We start from the raw sequence: 9,522 nt of genomic DNA on the forward strand, positions 1-9,522 counted from the left end.
ACTAACTTTTATAGAGCAAAGGCCATGTGGTCGAGCCTGGCCACACACAGGGGGCCAACTGAATTACAGTTTACCCTATAGTAGTTATTTGAACGAGCCTATCACTCTGGTCAGAATTGGCGCCCAAAAGGCAGGGCCCACATTCTTGGGTGGTTAGGGAGGTGCTTTCCTGATTGCGTGTCTCCACCTGGCTTGACTCATCCTTGTCTTCTGGGCTCTGTTACCTCCCCCTGACCTGACGCGTCCTGGTATATGGGCTCTGTTATCAGGGGCTGGTCAGTCATATTTTTCTGGTTTCCCAGACTTATTTCTAAGTAAGTTCCTCTTGGGGGGGGGGGTGCAGGGTCAATCTAAGTTTACTGCATAAATAACAAAATGGCTCGCTCTGGCGAAGTAGGCCCTTACACTCTTGTCCTTTACTGCTTCTTCCTTAAGTCAAGCCACCTCTTCCTCCCTCCTTGGGACCGCTGCAGGAGTCTTCCGACTGGTTCTCCTCCTTCCGTCCCTGTTCCCTACCGTCCGTTTTCCACCTAGCCTCCAGAGTGCTGTTGTAGAAACCTGAGTCCAAGCATGTGGGCGCCGCATTAAAACCTCTCCTCATACCCCTTGACTTTCAAAGTCCCACACAGTCTGGTCCCTGTTTACTGAAAGACCCCCTCTCCCCTTGCTAAAGGCTTGTTTAAGTAACCTGATGTCCCCACAGCACCCCCTCTCCCCTTGCTAAAGGCTTGATTGTTCCCATAGCCGAATGACAACATATATCCTGCACAAGCAGGATGTCTGTGATCACCCGGTCTGTCAAAAGAAAAGACAAATGAAAAGTAGAATGTAACTGGGACTTTCCAGAGTGCTGACCCAAGGAACCACCAGAACGCCCTGACCCCAATGCCCAATCATGCCTGAATCAAATTAATCAATTAGACTCCTGTAGCCATGCATATCTGCTCTGTAGGATCGCTTCCTGCCACCGCCTCCCGCCAGAACAAACCATTATGTCCTTGCCTTGAACACAGTGCCTGACAATGCTTGATTTAAGTTAACCAATCAGATCCCTGTAATCATGCATCTGCTTCTGTAAGCTTGCTTCCCGCCACCCCAACCCTGCCCTATATAATCTGCTCCCCAACTTAGCCCGGCACGCTCAGCCCACAAAGGCTGATGCGTCCGCAGGCGCCTGTGTAACCAATAAACCTCTTGCAACTTGCATCCAGTGGAGGCTTGGTGTCTGCTTCTTGGGTGTGGATCGGGGGTCTTTCATTTACCTCCATCTGAAACCACTTGTATGAATTTATTTCTTCCTCGTGTGGATGCACAACGACCCAAACTTTTAGAATTTCTTTTAGAAAGGAAGTGAGTTTTCTTCGAGCCCCAGTGAAGACAGTGTCCCAGGGTTCCACAATCTTCACAAAGAAGAGACTGCTCTGGAGAAGGAATGTGGGATACAGTGCCACATAGTTTTGTTGTTGTTCCCGCAAGAGTCACAAATCATCACGATGAAGGGCATTTCACACAGTGATGAACTTTATCTTATGCTGTTAGCGTCTGCGCAGTTGCAGACCTCAGAGATGTGGAATGGGGCTCGGGGAGCTTTTTACCCTTATCTTTAGTTTGAAATGTTTCTTTTAGGTCATCTGCTAATGAAACAGATGTACAGTGTGTGCTCAGGGCAGAAAGAGAGCCCATGCTTTGAAGTTTGGTGAAGTCATTCTGACCTGGGTAAAAATATAGTTTCACTGGGGGCCCAGGAGCAGGGCCCGCAAATATTAGAAGTTGAAAATTACCTTTGTCACTTGATAGGATCTGTTCCTTCCTCTGTCCCTGTCCCCTCCTCCTCCCATTAGAATGTAAATCTTCAAAAGTGAGCATCTTATCTGTGTGCTGATCATGAGACACGGAACCTTGCCCGGTGCCCTGTGAGTGCTCAGCCAACCTGTTTACCATGCAGGTGACATAAATGAATTTAGGCAAGGAACCATGGTAATTCTGTACTTAGTTCTGACATCGACTTTTGGTTCTTTCCACTGACAAAGTGGTGAGAGTCCTGAGCCAGGTGGTAGAAGGCATGATCAGGATTCTTCTAGGTTCTGCTGATACTCTTTTAGGCATCCAGACAATGCTCCTGTTTCCCACTGACCTCGGGTGCCCCAGGACCTTTTCCCACGTTGCCTTCTTGCTGGACAGAGCCTGGCCTCAACCCTTACGTCAAGTACCAGATCATTCCACTAGAGGGCATGCGAGCACAGTGTTAAGAGTTGGGGATCTGTTCTGGAGTGCAGACAGTGGGATGAATCCTTGGGAAGATGATGGAGAAGGAAGGCAACAGCCTAGCGATGGCAGAAGTGCAAGATGGAGCCAGTGACAATATAACAATACAACACACACAACGTGATGGTTCAGAATTAGCGGTTTTCTTGTTTTGTTTTGTTTTGGAAGTGGGTTGCCTAGGTTCCAAAGTAAAACCTTCTCTTTGAAGACAGTCTAGAGGTTATGCACATTATTTATGCTCACATCCCATTGTCCAGCAAACACCGCTGCTAAGGATACATGTGGTCACCCTTTTCTGCAAGACAGGCTGTGAGATGTAGCTTTTTTCCCTGAGTGGTCAAAATTCTGTAGTATGGAAGGAAGGGAAAATAGATATTGGAGGCTTCCTGGCAGTTTTGAACCACAGATCCTCAAACCCGCTGAGGTTAAAGAAGCAATCTGGGTTGCAAATGAACTGATTTGTAGTTAGAGGAGGGGATTCCTGAGGTGATTCAGATCCAAGCCACTAGGGGCGCCTGGGTGGCTCAGTGGGTTAAGCGACCACCTTTGACTCAGGTCCTGATCCCAGGATCCTGGAATTGAGTCCCGATTGGGGCTCCTTGCTCACCGGGGAGCTAGCTTCTGCCTCTCTTGCTCCCCCTGCTTTTGCTCACTCTCTCTCTCTGATGAATAAATAAAATAAAAATCTTAAAAAAAAAAAAAAAGATCCCAACCACTAGTTTTTAGGCTTGGCTTTCTTCTTTGTTTATAGTTTACATTGTTACATCAGGTAGATTTTGGGATTTCACAAACTGGATCCTCTCCTTAACCCCCCTCGATGTTCTTTTAGAATCTTTAGGATTATGCAGAACTGGTCAGTTAGCATTATTTAAATCTTCTGTTTGCCCTCTGAGCATCTTACTGTATATTAATGGAGTCAGGTGGAATTCTTATCTCCTAGGGCGAGAGGGATGAAGCCTGACGGGTCAGCTCTCTCCTTTTTACATTGGGCTGATTCATCCCTTTGGAACACACCCTTGACCCCTGCCCCTTGTAGCTGGCTGTTTTAAGGCACTGCTAGCTGTTGGAGCTCCCATCTACTTGATTTATCATTGATGCAGTCCTGTTCTTCATACACTCCATACTCTTTCCAGATTATTTGATTGATTTCCTTCTCTACTTATACAAGTGAAAAAAATGCATACTAATTATGGAAAGGAATACACCTACACTGGAGGAAACCAAAGGCTCAAATATGTAAATTCTCCTTGTTAACAACAATCACTTCCTTTTTTGTGTGTTATTTTATTCCACGCACCTCTCCCCCTCTTCGTATTAACCTTTCCTTTTTGAATTTTATTTATTTATTTATTTGAACTTTATTTTAATTCTTGGAATTTTACACACATACATTCAAAAGTTGAACTTTTTTCAATTAACCCTCCTTCCCTTTATTCTTTCCATCCCATCTCTCCTTCTTTTCTTCCTCCTTGTACTTCTCGAGCCAAAATTATTTCAACATTGCAAAAGGGAGCCCCTATAAACTGGTTTCTTGATTCTTTAAACATTGCCCTAGGAATGCCTGAGAGCTCAGTCAGTTAAGCGTCCGAATCTTGATTTTGTCTCGGGTCATGATCTCCTGGTTGTGAGATCCAGCCAGTGTCAGGCTCTGTGCAGCGTGTGGAGCCTGGTTGGGATTCTCTCTCCCACTCCCTCTGCCCCTCACCCCTCCCCTTCTCTAAACAAAAGAAAAAAGAAAAGAAAAGAAAAAAATAAAATGTTGCCCTAGTATTTTCACAGCATCACTGCTTTCTGGAAACTGGCGTGTTCATCCTGTATTTTTCCTGTTTCCAAACTTACTGTGAGCTTTTTTCAATAAGCCCTGGTTCCTTTCAGTGGAGGACAGCATTCGTGATTAAAATCTGGGTTTTGGGGGCACCTGGGTGGCTCAGTGGGTTAAAGCCTCTGCCTTCGGCTCAGGTCATGATTCCAAGGTCTTGGGATAGAGCCCTACATCGGGCTCTCTGCTCAACAGGGAGCCTGTTTCCCTTTCTCTCTCTCTGCCTGCCTCTTTGCCTACCTGTGATCTCCATCTGTCAAATAAATAAATTTAAAAAAACTTAAAAAAAATAAAATCTGGGGTTTTGCATGAGTGTTGGTGGCAGGTAAAAGCACCATTACTGTGGGGCTAATTTTAGTGATAGAGCTGGAAAAGATACTCTTTTTTTTTTTAAGTTTAGGAACTCATGCAGTGTTTATGTTTTGTGATATGCCCGTAAAAGAGGTCAGTTTTTCAAAAATATTCGATTGGACTCTTAGGGTTGCTTCCATGTCTTGCTATTCTAAATAACACTACAATGAATGTGAGGGTCTGTAAATCTCTTCAACATCTGAGAGTGATTTCGTTTCCTTTGTGATTGCTGGATTATATGTCAGTTTCGTTTTAAATTTTTTAAAAAAACCTTTACTCTGTCTTCTATAGTGGCTGTGCCAAGTTACATTCTTACCAAGAGCACACAGGGTTACCTTTGCTCCACCTTGCCAACAATTACTTCTTGCTTTCTGATTAGAGCCCTTCTAACAGGGGTGAAGTGTTAGCTCATTGTGGTTTTGAATTGCATTTCCATGCTAATGAATGATGTTGAGCTCCTTTTCATGTCACCCTTAGCCATCTGGATGTCTTCTTTGGCAAAATGTCTATTTATTCTTCTGCCTATTTTTTAATTGGATTTTTTTTCTTTTTGCTATCGAGTTGTATGAGTTCTTTGTAAATTTTGGAAATCAACCCCATATCAGATATACAACTTGCAAATATTTTCTCTCAGTCTGTAGGTTGCCTTTTCATCTTGTTAACTGTTTCTTTTGCTTCACAGAAGCATTTTAAGTTAATATAGTCTCACTACATAGTGATGATGGTCACACAACTTGTTAATGTACTTCATGCCACTGAAGGAACACTTTTAAATGATTAACATGGTTAATTTTATGTTGTACGTATTTCACTACAATTAAAAATAATTACTACACACAGAGACATGTATTAATAAATCACATTATAGGAGCCTCGTAACAGTGAGTTTGGCTTAAGAAATTTATCGTCCTTCAACAAAATGAGATCTGCAAGAATATTGAAATGTTGGAGTTTATCCGATACATGAGAACAATTATCCTTACTATAGCTAACAAAGTAAAAACAAGATTGAAAATATTTGCTGGGATAAGAAAATTTATAAAATAACATGATTGTGAAAATAGTAGGGCTTTAAGAAGTGAAAAATACAAATGATGTATTTGACAGCAGATTGGATTCAGTTTTCCCTGAGATCCTACAAAAAAAATGAGCCAACTGAAGGATATAAGAAGAAAACTGTATTCGTTTAGTTTGATGAGGGAGCAGGAGGCTGGCTGAGGACAAAGCAAAAGCTGGCACCTTGCACCCCCTCTCCACCCTCTCTCCTCGGTGATGTGTGTGACATTCCTCAGGCACCCCTGACTGCCATAAGCGAGAAACAAATAGTTAATTTGCAGAGATCACAATCCTGCAAGACAGGAGTGTCCCTTGGTTTACAAATGTCCTAGAGATTTACAACAAAGAAGCTATCTAACAATAGCACAATTTCCAGAGGCAAATAACTCAGTTCCTCAAGCCTTAAATAAAGTTAAATTTCTTCTAAACCCAAATCTCACTAACAAGGACACTTGATAGGAGAAATGTGAAGCTTTATCTCTAGACCTCCAAGATAGTGTCGAGAATCATTCCCAAGCATGTGGCCCACTGATATACATCTAAAGGGTCTCACAAGAAGATTTTTACTACTAGTAATAAATAACCTTTCTCCCAACAATAGCCTGAGACCTTGCTTCCAAAATTCCTTAGAGACTAACATCACCCGCTTTGTTCTCACCTACCCAACTCCTGTGTAAATAATCAGCCACTCCTCAGGATAACGGCTCAGCAGCTCTTTCTGCCCACCGGTCCTGTCCCCATGCTTTAATAAGCCACCATTTTGCACCAGAGATGTCTCAAGAATTCTTTCTTGGTCATCGGCTCTGGACCTCAGCCCACCGAACCTCACCTAGGTTCTAGAACTTCATCAAGTTGACTCCAGCAGTTCTAGGAAAAAAAACTTTCAAGTTCAAGAGATTGAATATTATAAAAAAATTTCTTGCTCACTCAAAAAGTAAGTACTGTAAGTTAGGCAGATTTCCTTGGCTGTTCTCATCAAGTAAAGATCTGGATGTCTTTCTATGAATGACTTTGACATCTTTGAGTCTTTTTCTTTCTTCCAGACTGGTGTGTGTGTGTGTGTGTGTGTGTGTGTGCATGTGTGCGTGTGCACAAATGCAGTTTTTCAATAAGTAAAAACTAAAAAACAGTCTGGGGTTGTAATAGATATTATTAATGTAATTTATAATTAATTTCATTTACTACATTTATTTAAATAGGTTTTGGGGCATCCAAACTAGACATAAAGCTTTCAAAGGTGAAAGGCATTTTGCTTCATAACACTAGAAAAACCACTGGGCTGATATTCATAGTAAAAAAAAATCATCTCTAGGGCGCCTGGGTGGCTCAGTGGGTTAAGCCGCTGCCTTCGGCTCAGGTCATGATCTCAGGGTCCTGGGATCGAGGCCCGCATCGGGCTCTCTGCTCAGCAGGGAGCCTGCTTCCCTCTCTCTCTCTGCCTGCCTCTCCATCTACTTGTGATTTCTCTCTGTCAAATAAATAAATAAAATCTAAAAAAAAAAAAAAATCATCTCTAGATGATGAAAATAGGCAAAGTTTCAAGATGCCATTTTCTCTTCATTGCAGGTGTGGGTAGAATTAATTCTCAGCCAATGAAAAGACAAATTGGATGTAATCATTTTAGATTTTTCTTTCTTAGCATTGATTTTCAAAATACTTGGGACATCTGGCTATGTGCTATGTAAGAATTTTGTTTAGAGAATTTCCATGAAGATCTAGTTAAAATGAATTTGCAGAATTACTACCATTATCATACTACTTATTAACTTGTGTTTCAACATCAGTTTCTCCAACGCTTTCTGTACTTGACCCTCAGTCAATTGTGTGTATAAATGAGACAACAAACAAATTAAAATTCCAAACAGTCCAAACCATCACCAGGAATGGCAGTTCAGCTGAGTGGGAAATTCTCTAAGTCGTGAGCACATTCATCTGCTCTTGACCAACTGTTCCACTTTGTCACACAGAATTCTTTTGGTTCCATTAAAAAAAGACTAATACATTAAAGCTAGTGTGTTAATGGAGACAGAGGAAAAATTAAGACGTGCTTCCAGTTTTAGATAAGATTTGAAACTGGCATGACCTATTGGTATCGCTCCTCAAGCCCAGCCCTAGAGGTGCCAGAGAAGTAAGAGAGAGAAGTTCATGGATAAACTCCAGTAAAACCTGGGAGAAAACCGCAAGGAGGCAGAGGAGGTTGGATCACAGAGTGTGGGTGTATACACTAGCAGGCAGGTGCATAAATAGGCTCTCTGCAAGAAGACATTTCAGATATATTATTCCTCACCCCATATAACTTAGGGTGGATCATTTCCCTATCTCTGCTATCTTATCCTCCCCACCAGCTTTATTCAGATATAATTGACATATGACATTGTGTAAGTTTAAGGTGTACAATGTGATGACTAGCTACATGTACACGTTGTTGAATGTTTTCCACAATAAGGTTAATTAACATATTCTTCTCATAATTACTGTTGTGCAATTACTATTATTCTGATGGAACATTAAAGCTGTTCTCTCACAGCAATTTCCAAGTGTATAACTATAGTACCGTGGTGTACCTTAGATCCCTGGAATTTATTTTGTAACTGGAAGCTTGTACCCTTTGACCAACGTCTCCTCATTGCATCCACCGTCCCCGACCCTGCTACTGGCAATCACCTCTGTTCTCTATTTCTATGAGTTCAGTGTTTTCGGATTCCACACACAAATTATACAGTATTTCTCTTTCTCTGTGACTTATTTCACTAGGCATAATGCTCTCAAGGTCCATCCAGTTGTCATAAATGGCAGGATTTCTCTATTTTTGATTGGCTAAATAATATATAATATATCATAATAACAGTACATAAATACTATATATATTTTTTATCCATTCGCCCATCAGTGGACACTTAGGTTGTTCCATGTGTTGGCACTTGTGAGTAAGGCTGCAGTGAACATGAGAATACTGGGGCACCTGGGTGGCTCAGATGTTAAGCATCTGCCTTTGGCTCAGGTCATGATCCCAGGGTCCTGGGATCAAGCTCCGTGTTGGGCTTTCTGCTCATCGGGAAGCCTGCTTCTCCCTCTGCCTGCCTCTTCTACTTGTGATCTCTCTCTCTTTGTCAAATAAATAAATAAAATCTTTAAAAAAAAACCCATGAGAATACATATATCTCTTAAAGATAGTAATTTGATCTCCTTTGGTTATATTCCCAGAAATGGGATTGCTGGATCATATAGTACTTCTGTTTTACATTTCTTAAGGAATGTTCATATTGTTTTCTATAGTGGTTGCACCAATTTACCTTCCCACCAATAGTGCCTAAATGTTTCCTTTTCTCCACATCCTGACCAGCATTTATTATGTCCTGTTTTTTGGAAAATAGTCATCCCAGCAGGTGTGAGTGATATCTCATTGTGGCTTTGATTTGGGTTTTCCTGAGGATGGGTGATGTTGAGCATTTTTTTCAATACTTGTTGGCCACATTCATGTTTTCTTTAAAAAAAGGTCTATTCGTGAGTGCTGTGAAGTGTGTAAACCTGGTGATTCACAGACCTGGGGATAAAAATATATGTATATAAAAAATATATGTTTATAAAAAAAAAAAAAAAAAAAAAAAAAAAAGGTCTATTCGGGTCCTCTGCCCATTTTTTAATTGTTTAACTGTTGTGGTTGTTTGTTGCATGAATTGTATGAGTTCCTTATGTATTTTGGATACTCACCCCTTGGATGTACGGTTTTCAAATATCTTCTTCCAGCCTATAGGTTGCGTTTTCATTTTGTTAATTGTTTCTTTTGTGATTCAGAAGCTTTATAGTTTGATAGAATCCCACTTGTTGATTTTTTTCTTTTCTTGCTTGTGCTTTTGGTATCATATCCAAAGGCCATTGCCATGGAGATTTTCTCCTGTTTTCTTCTGCTAGTGTAATCAAATAGAGATAGGTCATACTGGAACAGGATAGACCCTAATCCCATGACTGGTGTCCTTAAGAGAAGAGAGAAATCTGGAACACAGAAGCACATAGGAAAATGCCACGTGATG

The sequence above is a fragment of the Mustela lutreola genome, chromosome 1 (genome assembly GCF_030435805.1).
Source record: "Mustela lutreola isolate mMusLut2 chromosome 1, mMusLut2.pri, whole genome shotgun sequence".
NCBI classification, from domain to species: domain Eukaryota; kingdom Metazoa; phylum Chordata; class Mammalia; order Carnivora; family Mustelidae; genus Mustela; species Mustela lutreola.